The 17,347-nt window shown below is 37.6% G+C and overlaps 1 long non-coding RNA gene across 1 annotated transcript in view; it reads right to left on the reverse strand.

Annotated features, from left to right (window-relative positions):
- Positions 1-17,294, reverse strand: part of LOC111522038 — a 66,091-nt gene extending 48,797 nt beyond the window's left edge. The window contains exon 1 of the long non-coding RNA XR_002725135.2: positions 13,949-17,294. This is a non-coding gene — a long non-coding RNA (uncharacterized LOC111522038). The remainder of the gene's footprint in view (positions 1-13,948) is intronic.
- Positions 17,295-17,347: the final 53 nt, after the last annotated feature.

Raw genomic sequence — 17,347 nt, forward strand, 5'->3', positions numbered from 1 at the left:
GTCCTTTGTAGGGACATGGATGCAGCTGGAAACCATCATTCTCAGCAAACTATCACAAGAACAGAAAACCAAACACCGCATGTTCTCACTCATAGGTGGGAACTGAACAATGAGATCACTTGGACTCGGGAAAGGGAACATCACACACTGGGGCCTATCATGGGGAGGGGGGAGGGATTGCATTGGGAGTTATACCTGATATAAATGACGAATTGATGTGTGCTGACGAGTTGATGGGTGCAGCACACCAACATGGCACAAGTATACATATGTAACAAACCCGCACGTTATGCACATGTACCCTAGAACTTAAAGTATAATAAAAAAAAAAAAAAAAAAAAAAAGTACCGCGCAAGCTAACTGATTGTGCCACTGGACGGGAAGGGGAACATCACACCGGGGCCTATTGTGGGGAGCGGGGAGAGGGGAGGGATGGCATTGGGAGTTATACCTGATGTAAATGACGAGCTGATGGGTGCTGACAAGTTGATGGGTGCAGCACACTAACATGGCACATGTATACACACGTAACAAACCTGCACGTTGTTCACATGTACCCTAGAACTTAAAGTATAATAAAAAAAAAAGTGATTGCTAATATTAGTTTATCATGTATTAGATGCAAGTTTATACTGTTTATCACCATTTGATGTTTAAGTTTTGTTTACTAGAGCTCAAAATTGAGGTGGAAGTAATGCTTTCTGAAAAAATGAATTTAAAACTTTTACACTGTGGAAAGAAAAAGAACTCTGTGGACCTATCAGTTTGCTGGGGCTGCCATTTGAAAGTAAACCAATTCAGGTTGCTTGAACAACAAAAATTTACTTCTTCATAGATCCGGAAGTCAGAAGTCCAAGAGCAAGGTGTCAGCAGGGTTGGTTTCTTCAGAGACCTCTCTTCTTGGCTTGTAAATGGCTGTCTTCTCCTTGTGCCTTTACATGGTCTTTCTTCTGTCTGTGTCATAATCTTTTTTTCTTCTAAGAATACCAGTCCTATTGGATTAGGCCCACATCAGTGACCTCATTTTACTTTAATCACCTTTTAAAAAATCTTATCTTTAAATGAGAAGATTTTTCTCATTTAAGAATGTTAGAAACTCAATATATGAATTTGGGGAAAGCGACAATTCAACTCATAATAGGAGATGGTGTAAAGAATCACCCAGCTAAGTCATCTGATTTGTACTAATGATCTTTTGATGTAGACAGGTACCTCAACCTTAGTACTGAGGAAGGCATGGGAGAGGTAATTTCATAGCATCCTGTCTCTGCAAATCCCTCTGGAGAAAACTGCAGAGAAATATATTCAATTTAGGGAGAAAATTGACAATACATTATATTATTATTGATTCGAATAAAATGGGACATAGAAATGCATGAAATATCTGGTGAAATATTTTAAATACATAAAGAGTAATTTATATTGTGTTCTAATTTAATCTGGCTAAAATTATTACTACAAATATTGAAAAAATCAGTTTGAAGGAAATGTATACAATCAAAATTTTGTGATAAAATTTTCATATCTTCATATTTTTAGACAATGACATCTGTAATATTATTATAAATGTTTAGCAATTCCAAGCTTGAGGCAAACTCCACAGATAGCTTAACTGTATTTCATTAGGTGATAGAAAAGGAGATCATCATAGATTGACAATATTTCATCCTACACTTTTCTACATTTAAGCTCAAGAAGAATGCATCATAAATACAGTATGTTTTCTTAACACCTTATACTACTAGTAGCTTTCTTTTTTTCTTTTTTTTTTTTTAGTCTAATCTTTATTTTATAAACTATTTTCAGTTGAGATTCTAATAAATACAAGTTGGAGAGATGCATTAGCAAATTGTTCACTTTTAACTAAAACACTAGAGGGCACCCTTTCCTTCTGTTAAAACATGTCCTCTGCTTCTAAATTATATGCCGTGGAAATATCATAAAGGATTGCCATGTAAAAATAATATTAATTGTATTTTGCATATTTATAGGCTCGCTTTTGTATTTAACCAGTAATAATTTTGCTGATCCCAAAAGTCACAGCATATTATTTTAAATAATATGAAGATGATTTTTAATGGAAATGAATTCTAAGCCAGAAATGTCAGCGTCACTGAGCTACTCAAGAGCCAGATGTCTCCCTAGTGTCAGGACAAGGAACAAAAATAAGGCTGTGTTTGGCATGACTCGTGGTGCTATTAAGTATAATTTATCGTAAATTTCTGTGTTTAGGATTAGGAATTATTTGTACTGAATACTGAATACACTGAATGTGTATTCCTATTTTCTATGTTCTCAAATGAATAGCACACTACTGCTAGGTTAACCCAGTTTTAAACAGAATGCAAGCAAGACTGGCCTAGAGGAAAGAACAAAAGTTGAAAATTCAGTGAGGACCCAGCAAATGATAATTGCCAATATTTATTTAGTGTCTGTTTTTGTCGATCACTTGTGTAAGCATTTTAATGACAATATTTAATTGATACTACATTGAGTCATTATTTACTATTTTCATTCTCATTTAATATAGAATAAAATATAGTATTATAAGAACAGATAAACTAACATGAAATGTGTCTTTGAATTCTGCTCTCCCTCATCAGAAACCTAGGGCAAAAGGGAACTGCTACAGCTGCAATTTTGGCTGGGCAACAAGACTTGCCACCAGGATTAGCTTGTGCTGACCTGGTCTGCATGTGCTATTACTGGGTTTACCAGCCTGCTTCCCTGAGATAGTGATGCATCAAGACCCCCTCTGCTCTAACCCCATGCTGAAATTCAGGCTTTTGGAGCATCATTTGCCTAGACCATCAGCCTGAGGTGCCCCGCTCCTCCTGGACATAAATCACGGTATAGCGGGGCCCTCTTTGCTCCATGCTTAGGCATATCTCCAGGCATTTGAAGCAACCACTCAGCTATATTAGCCCAACTCACCCCACCCTTCCTGGATGTAGATTGTGGTGAGCAGGGTTCTCTCTGTTCCGTGTCCAGGCATACGTCCAGGCATCTAGAGCACTTGCTTGGATGACACCCTTACCTTCTCCACCCTTCCTAGACATAGATCATAGATCATGGTTCAGGGAGGAGCTTTCTGCTTCGTGCCCAGGCAGATCTCCAAGTATTTAGAGTAATCTTTCACCTGGTTCATCAGTCTCATATGCCCCACTCTTCCTGAGCTTACATCATGGTGCAGTGAGGTTCTCACGGCATCATGGTGCAGTGAGCCCAGGCAGAGATCCAGGCATTCAGAGCACCTACTCCCTGGGATTGGCAGCCTCTCTCACCCTACTCTTCCTATGCAGAAATCTTCTTGCATAGAGGCCCTCTCTACTCCAACCCAGGCCCATCTCTAGGCATCTGGAGCACGTGTTTGCCTCAAATAGTGGCCTGAGCTACCCCACACTTCCTGTACAGAAATCCTGGTGCATGGAGGGGACTCTATCCTTGATATACAGGCAGATCTCCAGGTATCTGGAGCACCCACTATTCTAAAATGAGGAGTTTAGACCAGCCACCATCCCAATGCAGAGAACCTGGGGCCAGAAAGGCTTCCTAGATCCACATTTAGACACATTTGTGGGTGCTTGGTGCCCACTCACTGAATTCTGCCTCAGTTTTGGTGCTTATGCTGGCAACTGGGGGACCTGTAGGTGAACCTGCCTAGGCCAGCCCTGCCTATCTTGGCCCCAGTCCCCCAAGACTAAGCAGAGAGCTAAGACCACTGTGTATTTCATGAATCAGCCCATTTCCTGAGGAAACAGAGAGGTTATCTAAGTAACAAGATCAAGTATATACTCAGCCACATTGGCTGCAGCTGGCTGTTACCTATAAGTACCATCTATTGACTTGTAGGTCAAACTGCAGAGCCCAACATAAAACCTGGTGACAGACATGCATAGGCCTATAGAAACAAAGCCAAAAGACCCTGCTCAGTATTCTCAAGAGTCACATCCTATAGGGAAGAGGGAAAGGAATAGAAAAAAATATATATAGGGAATAAAACCAAAATAAAATATTCTACCTGTATGAAAATAATTACAAAATTGTAAATGTTAATGTCCCAAGATGAGAAGGAAACAGCAGAAGAATTTGGGCACCATGAAAAAGCTAAATGTAATGACACACCAAAGGATTGCAGGAGCTCTCCAGCAATGTAATCAAAATGGAAGCTGAGAAATTTTAGATAAAAATTTGAAGCATGGATTGCAAGGAAGCTCAAAAAGATCCAAGACAACACAAACAAAATTAACATTAAGAAACTTCTAAAGCAATCTAGTAAATGATGAAACAGATAAACATTCTAAAAAGAAATAAATCTGAGCATCTGGAACTGAAAAACTCACTTAAGGAATTTCAAAATACAATTGAGAGCTTTAGCAATAGACTGGACCAAGAAAAAGAAACAATTTAAGTGCTTGAAGACCAGTCTTTTTAACTAACACAGTCAGACCAAGAAAAATAAAAAATTTAAGAGCTTGAAGACGAATCCTTTTAACAAATACAATCAGCCAAAAAAAATTTAAACAATTTTAAAAAATATACAAAGTCTTTTCTGAGAAATTTGGGGTAATACAACATAAGCAAACCTAAAAGTTATTTGATATTGCTGAAAGAGAAGGAGAAAAACAAATACTGTGAACAAATAATACAAAAAAATGTTCCTACTCTTCCTAGGGAGGTTGGTATTTAGGTGCAAGAAATCCAGAGAATACCTGCAAGATACTGTAGAAAACAAACATCACCAAGGTATACAGTCATCAGACTCTCCAAAATCAATGTAAAAGAAAAATTCTTAAAGGCAGCTAGAGAAAAAGTTTAGATCATGTATAAAGGGAACCCCAACTGGCTAATGGTGGATTTATCAGTAGATATCTTACAATCCATGAAGACTGGGGGCCTATTTTCATCATTCTTTAAGAAAAATTTCATCCAAGAATTTTTATATCCCACCAAACTAAACTTCATAATCAAAAGAGAAATAGGACCTTTTCCCAACAAGCAAGGGCTAAGGGAATTAGTTACCAAGAAAAAAGCCTTACAATAGATCCTTAAGGGAGTTCTAAATGTGAAAATAAAAGAATGAAACCTGCTGTCACAAAACCATACTAAAATACATAGCCCACAGACCCTATAAAGCAATGGCACAGTAGAAACTACAGAGGAACCAGTGACAACTTCATGATAGGATTAAAACCTCACATATCAATATTAACCTTGAATATAAATACTCTAAATGCCTCCATTTAAAAGGCATAGAGTGGCAAGATGGATAAAAATACAAGACCCATCCATCTTCTATTTTCAAAAGACCTGTCTCACATGGGTTGATGTAAGCTGAGAAAAAAAAAATCTACCACATAAAAAGAAAACAAGGCCGGGTGCGGTGGCTCACGTCTGTAATCCCAGCAGTTTGGGAGACTGAGGCGGGTGGATCCCCTGAGGTCAGGAGTTTGAGACCAGCCTGACTAACATGGTGACACCCCATCTCTACTAAAAATACAAAATTAGTTGGCTGTGGCAGGCACCTGTAATCCCAGCTACTTGGGAGTCTGAGGCAGGAAAATTACTTGAACCCAGGAGGCGCAGGTTGCATTGAGCTGAGACCATGCCATTGCACTCCTGCCTGGGCAAAAAGAGTGAAACTCTATCTCAAAAGAAAAAAGAAAAATAAAACAAAAATGAGCAGGGGTCACTATGACTATATCATACAAAACAGACTTTAATCAAATAACAAAAAATGATCAAGAATAGCATTATGTAATAATAAAGTGTTGAATTAACAAGAGGGCTTATCTATTCTAAATATATATACATCCAACATTGGAGCACCCAGATTTATAAAGTAAGTACTTCTAAACCCAAAACAAGACATACACAACCTCACAATAATATTAAGGGACTTCAGTGCCCCACTCACAGTGTTAAAGAGGTCTTCAAGGCAGAAACTAATAAAGAAATTTTGGACTTACATTCAACGTTTGGCTAATTGAACCTAATAGACTTCTACAGAATACTTCACCTGTCAGACTCATCTGCACACAAAATATACTCCAAGATCGACCACACAGTCTCCCATAAAGCAAGCCTCAATAATGAAAGAAAGAAAGCAAGAAAGAAAGAAAGAAAGAAAGAAAGAAAGAAAGAAAGAAAGAAAGAAAGAAAGAAAGATCACGCCAACCACACTCTTGTACCACAGTGAAATAAACATACAAATGAATACCAAGAAGATCTCTCAATATCACACAATTGCATGGAAATTAAACAACTTTCTCCTGAATGACTTTTAGATGAACAACAAAGTAAGGCACAAATTAAGAAGTTATTTGAAATAACTGAAAACAGAGAAATGGCATACCAACATCTATGGACTGTAGGAAAAGCAGTATTAAGAGGAAAGATTAAAGTATAAATCACCAATCTTAAAATGTTAGAAAGACCTCAAATTGAACTAGAAAAAAACAGAACAAAGTAATCCCAAAGGTAGTAGAAAAAAAATCACTAAAGTCAGAGCAGAACTGAATGAAACTGAGACCCAAAATTTAAGGTCAGTGAAACCAAAGGTTGGTTCTTTGAAAGAATAAACAAGATCAATAGACTAATAACTAGATCAACACAAAGGAGAAAAGTTTAAAATAAGCATAATCAGAAACAACAAAGGTGGCATTACAATCTATCTCACAGAAATACAAAAGATGCTGAGACTGTTATGAACACCTATATGCACACAAACTAGAAAATATAGAGAAAATAAATTCTCAGAAACACACAACCTCCCAAGATTGAACGGGAAAGAAATTGAAACCCAACAGACCAAAATCAAATTCTGAAACTGAAGCAGTATTTTTAAAAAATCAATCAACAAAAGCCCTGTACCAGATGGATTCATCGCCAAATACTATAGGACATGCAAAGAAGAGCTGGAACCAATTCTGCTAAAACTACTCCAAAAAATTTGAAGATGGACTATTTCCCAAGTTATCTAAAAAGCCAGCATCACCCTGATACTAAAGCCTAGCAAAGACACAATAAAAAAAGCAAACAACTGTCCAATATCCTTGATGACCAAAGATGCAAAAATACTCAATAAAATACTAGCAAACTGAATCCAACAGCACTCCTATTCAGTATATCACTGGAATACTGGCCAGAGAAATTTGTCAGAGCCATGAGGCCCCCTTTCCAGGCCCTAGTTTCTGGATAATATTTCTAGACACATCCTGGCCATAAGGGAGCCCATTGCCCGCAGGAAGGAATCTAGTCCTGGTAGGATCCATCACCTACTTACTAAAGAGCCTTTGTGGTCGGAATAACCAGCAGTGATACTCATGTCATATGCTGTGGGCTTTGGGTAAGACTCCAAGACATGTAGGCTTCATGTGAGACTCAGCACAATCCCAGCTGTGTTGGCTACTAGGAGAGATGCCTTCTGCTGGAGAAAAGAAGAGGGAAAAATAAAGGGGACTTTGTTTTGCACCCTAGGTACCAGTTTGACCACAATAGGTCGGAACACCAAGTAGGCTCTTGGGGTCCTGAATTCAAGGCCTTGGCTCTTGGGTGGCATTTCTGGACCTGTCCTGGGACAGAGAGGAGTCCACTGCACTGAAGGGTGAGTCCTAGGCCTGCCAGCATTCATCACAAGACAACTGAAGAGCACTTGGGGCTCAAGGGAACAGCTCTCATTGCCTTGTAGTACTCCCCATAAGCCTGTGGTGTTGGTTACCATAAGGTGAAGTGCCTCTCCTTGTGGAAAAAGGAGGAAAGAGTGAGAATTCTTTCCCATAGTTGAGTACCAGCTCAGCTGCACTGTAATAGAACACCGGGTAGACTTCTAAGCTGTATGACTTCAGTCTCTGGCTCCTAGAAGGTAATACTGGACTCACCCAGGGCCTAAGGGAACTTATCACCCTTAAGGAAAGGATAGAGGCCTGGCTTGCTTCACTATCGGCTGATTTTAGAGACCCAGGGACATAAGCGAACACAGGCAGTAGCCAGTAGTTGTTACAGTGGGTTTTGGCTGTGCTGCCGCCAGGTCAGACCTAACACAGTCCCAGAGGCTGAGGTTACAGAGGTGCCCATTTCATCCCACCCCAAACTCTAGATGGCTCAAAACAGAGAGACAATCCATTTGTTTAGGAAAAAGTAAAGAAGGACAAGAAGAGTTTCTGCCTGGTGATGCAGAGAATTGTTTTCAATTTTATCCAAGACCATCAAGCCGTTACCTCTATGATCCTGCAAGAACTACAGCATTACTGGGCTTGGAGTTTCCCCTAATGCAGATACAGCTTAGATCTCAACACCAAAGTCCTTCCAAATATCTGGAAAGCCTTCCCAAAAAGCATGGGTACAAACTAGCTGAGTCTGCTAAGTCTACAACACATACCTAACTCTTCGATGCCCAGACGCTAAAAAAATAAACGTGTATCAAAATCTTCCAGAAAAACGTGACTTCAACCAATAAATTATATAAGGCACCAGGGACCAATCCTTTCAGACAGAGAATTCAAAATTACTGTCTTGAGGAAACTCAAAGAAATTCAAGATAACACAGAGAAGGAATTGAGAACTCTACCAATTACATTTACCAAATAAATTGAAATAATGAAAAAGAATCAAGCAGAAATTATTGAGCTGATAAATACAATTCACATGCCATAGCATGTATCAGATTCTCTTAATAGCAGAATTGTTCGAGCAGAGGAAAGAATTAGTGAGCTTCAAGACAGGCTATTTAAAAATACATAGAGAACCCCCCCCCCACAAAAAAACACACAATGAAGCCCACCTACAAGATGTAGAAAATAGACTCAAAAAGGCAAATCTAAGAGTTATTGGCCTTAAAGAGGAGATAGAGAGAGAGGGCTAGAAAGTTTATTCAAAGAGACAATAACAGAGAAATCTCCAAACGTGGAGAAAGATACTGATATTGAAATACAAAAGGATTATTGACCACCAAGCAGATTTAACCCCAAGAAGACTACCTGAAGGCATTTAATAATGAAATCCCCAAAGATCAAGAATAAAGAAAGGGTCCTAAAACTAGCAAGATAAAATAAGCAAATAACATATTATAAAGTTCCAATACAACTTAAGAAGACTTTTCAGTAGAAAAGTCTGAAAAGTCTTACAGGCCAGGAAAGAGTGCCGTGATATGTTTAAAATTCTGAAGGAAATCCACTTTTATCCTAGAACAGTACATGTGATGAAACTTGCCTTCAAACATGAAGAAGAAATAACTTCCCCAGATAAACAAAAGCTGAGGAAATTCCTCAATACCAGGTGCATCATATAAGGAATGCTAAAGGGAGTACTTCATCAGAAAGAAAAGAACATTAATGAGCAATAAGAAATTATCTGAAGGTACAAATCTCACTGGTAATAGTAAGTACACAGACAAATACAGAATAATATAATACTTAATTCTAGTATGTAAAGTACTCTTTTTTAAATTATACTTTAAGTTCTAAGGTACATGTGCACAACGTGCAGGTTTCTCAGGCAAGCAAAAGCTGATGGAATTAATCACCAATAGACCAGACCTGTAAGAAATTCTCAAAGGAGTCCTAAACATAAAGTAAAAGGATAAAATTTACTATCATAAAAATATGAAACTACAACACTCACTGGTAAAGCAAGAAAGAGAAAGGACTCAGATGGTACCACTATATAAAACCACCAAATCACAATGACAAACAATAAGGAAAAAAAAAAAAAAAAAAAGAGACAATGATATAGAACAATATCACAGGAAAGAAAACCCACAAATCAATAATAACCTTGAATGTTAGTGAATTAAATTATTCACATAGATTGGCTGAATGGATTAAAAAACATGATCCAACTATATGCTGCCACAAGAAATGCACTTTACCTATAAAGACACATATAGTCTAAAAGTAAAGAGATGGCAAAAAATATCCCACACCTATTGAAACCAGAAGTGAACAGGCGTAACTATACTTACATCAGATAAAACTGATTTTAGGTCAAAAACTGTTAAAAAGACAAATAAGGTCATTATATAACTATAACAGGATCAATCCAGCAAGGGGATATAACTATTCTAGGTATATATGCACCCAACACTGGAGCACCCATATTCATAAAGCAAATTGCACCATATCTAAAAAAAGTGATAAATTGCACTGCTCTCATAGTTGGGGATGTCAACATCCCACTGTCAACATTAGACAGAACATCTAGACAGAAAGTCATCAAAGACACATTGAATTTCAACTACACTTTAGATGAAATGGACCTAATAAACATTTAAAAAACATTTTGTCAACAAATGCAGACTACATATTTTTCTCATCAGCACACAGAACATCCTCAAGGATAGAGCATATGTTAGACATAAAACAAGTTCCAGCAAATTAACAAAAATTAAAATTACATCAAGTATCTTCTCAGACCACAATGGAACAAAACTAGAAATCAATACCAAGGGTAGCTTTGTAAATCATACAAGTACTTGGAACAAAAACATGTTCCTGAATGATCACTGGGTCAATGAGGAAATGAAGATGGAAATCAAAAATATTTTTGGAAAAATTGAAAAAGGATACATAATATATCCAAACCTGTGGCATACAGCAAAAGCAGTGCTAAGAGGAAAGCTTATAGCAAGAAACACCTTCATTAAGAAGTAGAAAGATTTCGGCCCCGTGTGGTGGCTCACACCTGTAACCCCAGCACTTTGGGAGGCCGAGGCGGGCAGATCACGAGGTCAGGAAATCAAGACCATCCTGGATAACACGGTGAAACCCCGTCTCTACTAAAAATACAAAAAATTAGCCGGGCGAGGTGGCAGGTGCCTGTAGTCCCAGCTACTTGGAAGGCTGAGGCAGGAGAATGGCGTGAACCCGGGAGGTGGAGCTTGCGGTGAGTCGAGATCACGCCACTGCCCTCCCAGTTTGGAAATATGTTGATGCCACTCATAGTTGTGACAAAACCAAGATTTTTAAGTTCAGGGGTACATGTGCAGATTTGTTATACAGATATACTTGTGTCACAGGGGGGTTTTGTACAGATTACTTCATCACTCAGCTATTAAGCCTAGTACCCAATATTAATTTTCCTGTTCCTCTCTCTCTTCCCACTTTCTATCCTCTTATAGACCACACTGTGTTTCCCTCAAAGTGTCCATGTGTTCTCATCATTTAGCTCCCACTTATAAGTGAGAACATGTGGTATTTGATTTTCTATTCCTGCATTAGTTTCCTAAAGATTATGGCCTCCAGTTCCATCCATGTTTCTGTGAAGGACATAATGTCATTCTTTTTGTGGCTGCATAGTATTCCATAGTGCATATGTATCACATTTTTTAAATTTAGTCTATCATTGATGGACATTTTGGTTGATTCCACGTCTTTGCTATTGTGAGTAGTGCTACAGTGAACATACATGTGCATGTGTCTGTAACAGAACAATTTATATTCCTCTGGGTATGTACCTAGTACTGGAATTGCTGAGTTGAAGGGTATTTCTGGTTTTAGTTCTTAGATGAATTGCCACAATCTTCCACAATTATTGAACTAATTTACACATCCACCAACAGTGTATAAGCATTCTTTCCACTCTGAAACCTTGCTAGCATCTGTTAGTTTCTGATTTTTCAATAATAGCCATTCTGACGGGCATGAGATAGTATCTCATTGTGGTTTTGATTTGCATTTTTCTAATAATCAGTGATATTGGGCTTTTTTTCTTATGATTGTTGGCCACATGTATGTCTTCTTTTGAAAAGTGTTTGTTCATATCCTTTGCCCACTTTGTAATGGGGTGGTTTGGTTTTTCTCTTGTAGATTTAAGTTCCTTATAGATGTTGGATATTAGACCTTGTTAAATGCACATTTTGCAAGAATTTTCTCCCATTTTATCAGCTGTGTGTTTCACTTTTGAGTGTCCTCTGCTGTGCAGAAGCTTTTTAGTTTAATTAGATTCCATTTGTCAAGTTTGCTTTTGCTGTAAAATTGCTTTTGTCTTCATCATGAAATCTTTGCCTGTTCCTATGTCCTGAATGGTACTGCATAGGTTGTCTTCCAGGGTGACATGGTTTGGCTGTGTCCCCACCCGAATCTCATCCTGAATTTCTATAATTTCCATGTATTGCGGAAGGCACCCAGTGGGAGATAGTTGAATCATGAAGGTGGGTCTTTTCTGTGGTATTCTTGTGATAGTGAGTCTCACAAGATCTAAAGGTTTTATAAAGGGAGTTTCCCTGCACAAGTTCTCTTCTCTTGTCTGCCACCATGTGAGACGTGACTTTCACCTTCTGCCATGATGGTGAGGCCTCTCCAGCCACGTGGAACTGTGAGTCCATTAAACCTCTTTCTTTTGTAAATTGCCCAGTCTCGGGTAGGTTTTTATCAACAGCATGAAAACAGACTAATACAGCAAATTGGTACTGGGAATGGGGCACTGCTGAAAAGATACCCAAAAATATGTAATCAGCTTTGGAACTGGGTAACCAGCAGAGGATGAAACAGTTTGGAGGGTTCAAAAGAAGACAGAAAAAGGTGGAAAAGTATGGAATACCATAAAGACTTATTGAATGGCTTTGACCAAAATACTGATAATAATATGGACAATGAAATACAGTCTGAGGTGGATTCAGATGGAAATGAGGAACTTGTTGGGAACTGGAGCAAAGGTGACTCCTGTTATCTTTTAGCGAAGAGACTGGCAGCATTTTGTCCCTGCCCTAGAGATGTGTGGAACTTTGAACTTGAGGGAGATGATTTAAGATCAACTGGTGGAAGAAATTTTGTTTGTTTGTTTTAAGGAACATCTTTATTTATGCCTTAATTTTGTTATTTACCCAGTAGTCATTCAGGAGCAGGTTGTTTGGTTTCCATGTATTTGTGTGGTTTTGAGTGAGTTCCTTAATCCTGAGTTCTAATTTGATTGCACTGTGGTCTGAGAGACTGTTTGTTATAACAAAATTTGCTTAGAAGAAATTTCTAAGCAAATATGCTTTGCTCCTAGTTAACACCCATGAGACAGCTAACTCAGATTTTCATAATCCTTATTTTTCTGCATTTAGGAAGATAGTGAAATGGATGGAGCATTAGGGATGGAGCTCTTAGGGATCTGTGAGGCCTCCAAGCATAGAGGAAAATCTGAAGTTTCTTAAAGAGAAATTCCAGGCACCTAGCTAGCCTTGAGACCTAAAACAGCAACTTGATAAGCAGGAAGGTAATAGTAGCTTAATACAGAGTTAGAATCACATGAATGTTGTGTTCCTTATAGAAACTAAAGAAAGCAGCCAGACGTGGTGAGCTTATGCCTGTAATCCCAGAACTGTGGGAGGCCGAGGTGGGTGAATCACTGGAGGTCAGGAGTTCAAGACCAGCCTGGCCAACATGGTGAAACCCCCTCTCTACTAAAAATACAAAAATTACACCTGTAATCCCAGTTACTCCAGAGGCTGAGGCAGGAGAATTGCTTGAACACAGAAGGCAGAGGTTGCAGTGAGTGGAGATTGCACTACTGGACTCCAGCCTGGGCAACAGAGCAAGACTCTGTCCCAAAGAAAGAAAGAAAGAAATGAAAGAAAGCATCTTAGCATATATGTCCATATGTTGTCTTCAGAAACTGAGACCGACACCAAATGGATCTATGGGCACATAGACCTCAGATGGGGGGAGCTGAAGACCAAACTCTGACCACAGTTCTTTGTTCTGAATTTCTTCCTGAGAGTCATGGATGAGGTCATGCCCATGAGCTGAAGCTAACATTCTTTTCTACTTATCTCAAATTTTTAGACAAATCTTGACTTCCTTAACCAATTAAAATTGGAAAATCTTTGAATCCACTTATGATCTGTGGGCCCCCACTTCTAGATTTCCTTCCTTTTTAGGTCAAGCCAATGTAACATTCATGTGTCGATTTATTACTTTGCCTGTAACCTCTGCCTCCCCTCTCCCCCACATTTAAAAATCCTTACCTGTAAGCCATCTGGGAGCTCAAATCTTAAGCATGAGCTGGCCAATTTCCCCAGCTTGATGCCTTGCAGTTAAACACCTTCCTTTTCCCACTGCAAACCTTGGTATGAATATCTGCTCTTCCTGGGCTGGGCTTGCAGACCCCAGTTTGGTTTGATAACAATAGTGAATGTGAAGCTATAAAGAAAGCACATGGGACATTGTCAGCTTCAATGTGATCACTCAGAGGTGCTCGGCCATTGCTCAAGAGCTATCAATGGACAATTCCTTTCTTAGTGATTCATCTCATTTGAGAATGAGGATTTGTGTGTCGCATTCAACTGCTGTAAGAAAAAATAGCCCTTTTGACTTAGAGATGGTAATATCCATGAATTAGAAAATAGTGAAATCTAATAATAAATAATATGTTAAATCTTTCAATCGATTTCTGTTTCAACAGTTCTCATCCCTATATGTCTTTTCTGTCCTCGTTTTCTTTGATTTATGGAATCTGTTTGTATCAACTTTTTTTCCCTTCTCTCTAAATAGCTTTTTCTTCTTCTAGTCTGACGATTATACTTTATTGTCATAATATACAATTCTCGTTACGAGAGAAACCTCATTTTATTTTTCCACTTACTCTGCAGCGATCTCGCATAGTTGGCTTTAGTATAAAGCTCCTGGCTAGTCACCCAGCCACTCCCCCACACAGCCAGCTATTCACAATTAGTACAAATCCCTCAATTCAATTGTATTCAATGCAGTTCAATTCAAAGCGGCTCAATTCAAGTCAGTTGAACTCATTCTACCACATGTTGGTGCCAATTCTAATTCTATCCTCTTCTCTCTCTTTTTGTTTTCTTTTCTTTCTTTTTTTCTGTGGATGATCAAAGCATACATGAGAAATAGACCTGGTAATTTGATCAATCATTCAGCTATCCTTTCTTTGCAGGGTGGATGTTTACAATTGTGTGCCACTCTTGGCTATTTCCAGTTTTCCATACACATCTTATTTAATGCATCGATACTCCTTTCTTCAGTGCTTTAAGATTTATTTATTACTTCCAGAACTCTTCCCTTTTTAGAACTACTCAGTTAACTTCCCATTTTGACTCTCACTGATTGTTTTTGTTTTACAAGAGCAGAAACTTCCATAATCGTAAGATTTGTGATGGCATTACAAATTTACTAAATTTGTAAATTTGTAAATAAAGGACACTCACTTTTATAATATATCGTGACAGAGAATCTGGGATGTATTTTTTAAAATTTCACAGCTTTAAAGCTCCTGAATTATTTCTACTCTTGTGTTTGTTATACTTTTTTCTAACATGTCTATTCTTCTACCTCAAGTCTTTATACATACATCTGATCATTTTACCCTTTCTTTTTTTACTTTTTATAAATTAAGAGATTCTATCCAATATCATTAACATTGTTATTTTGTGCTTTAGGCAAACTTTCTCCGTTTTTAAAAACTAAGAATTAATCCTCCCCTATTTTTCTGTCATCAGTAAACTATTTTCTAATTGATACAGTCATTAAAGTTTATTTCGAGTCTTTAAATGAGATTATATTTTATTTTCAGGTCATTTTGAATCTGGATATGTCTCGCAAATGTTATCAATATTATCAAAATATGAATTTGCTGTTTACTCTGTTACTGCTTTATACTCTATATGATGGACACATCTAATATATATTTGTATTTTGTATACACCAGTGATGTGTTAGTAAGGAATATCAATAAATATTTACAAGGAAGCAATTGAATTCAGGGTAGTGATATTAAAGTGGATTGATAAGGTACAACCCATGCTTTACACAGTAAATGTCTTCTCCTGTCACTCTTTTCCAGGTAAACAAATGGCATCACCATCAACTGAGTAGCTCTGGCTCAACCTTGGGGTTGATACTTGATTCCTCTCAAGTTCTTATACTCAACTTCTTGTTCATTAGCTGCAAAATATATGCCAAATCTAGCAGTCTCTCACTGATAACTTCCTCCAATCTTTCCCTGGACTGCATGTGAACCTTCTAGCTGGTCTCTTTGTTTCTACTCTTAGCTAAAATAGTTCATTTGCAGTCAGAATAATGTCTCCAAATTGACATCAAATTATATCATTTTCTTCCAATGGCTTGCATAGTAATTAGATTAAAAACAAAATTCCTTATAACGTCTTGCAAGGTCCTACAGGATTTGGCTTCATCCATTAGGACTTTATCTCTTTGAATTCTTCTTCTTATTTGCTTGGCTTCATCTACAAACACATTCTTTTTATTCCTCAAACACCCAATGCTCACTCCCTTTTTTGAGTTTCTGCTGTGACTTAATGATCGTAGGCCTAGAAAACCTCCCTGTTAGGTGTTATTTGGGGTATCTCTTTCTCTTCATTTAGAACTTTGTTTAAAAGTCATCTCTTTGAAGAGGCAAGCCTAACCACCCTCATCAGTGTTGACAACTTTTCTGCAAATTGCTCTCTATACATTTTTCTAGAGCATTTATTTATTTATTTATTTATTTATTTATTTATTTATTTACTGTGTCAAGCATTAGGGAGTCCATAAAACTCAATATTTTTCTCAACAGGATCTTTTAGGTTAGATTTCTACCATAGCTTAGAGGTAGCAAAAGCCTAAGGCTTCAGAACTATGATTTTCTAGACCATAGTGAGGAATCTGGGATTAAGAGGATTTACCTCAAATGAGAAGTATATATTAATACAGTTTCAACAGTTCTCATATTTTTATTTGATGAGACTCAACTCTTACATTTTGAGCTAGCAGAGATGTTTTCCTGCAAGAATGCCCTATGAACCATGCCTCTATGAAACAAGAACAAAAATCACAATGTCAGCACACTGATTTAATCATCTGTTCACTTTTTGCTGCCTTTATTTAACAGAGCCTTCTTGCCCTACTAAAATAACACTTCGGTTTGTTATGTGAATATTGTACAGTTTTCCTGAACCATAGCTATCATGGGAAAAAATGCTTTAAATATAATATTAACCATTAAGGGGAGGGATGAATGTGTAAAGAGTTTTATAAGATTACACAACAAAATAACAAGAAGATTTTTAATGAATAAGAACAATGAAATTCTATGCCTCTGAGCCAAAAGGGAAAGTATATGAAGGATGACATTTAATAAGTACTTGAACCCATTATACTTGTCACTTTTAAGAGACTTAAACTCTCTGAACCTTGGTTTTCTCATGAATAAAGTGGGGATAAAATCTGACAGTTGTGAGGCCTCACGACATAGAGACAGTGACAGGTTGGGTATTCTTAACATTATTTCATGGGCCACAGAATAAGGTAATGTTGACCATAAACCTTTTCATGAATTAACTTTTCTTTTTTCTTTCTTTCTCTTTCTTTCTTTCTTTCTTTCTTTCTTTCTTTCTTTCTTTCTTTCT

This window comes from Piliocolobus tephrosceles, chromosome X, assembly GCF_002776525.5.
Source record: "Piliocolobus tephrosceles isolate RC106 chromosome X, ASM277652v3, whole genome shotgun sequence".
Classification (NCBI taxonomy): domain Eukaryota; kingdom Metazoa; phylum Chordata; class Mammalia; order Primates; family Cercopithecidae; genus Piliocolobus; species Piliocolobus tephrosceles.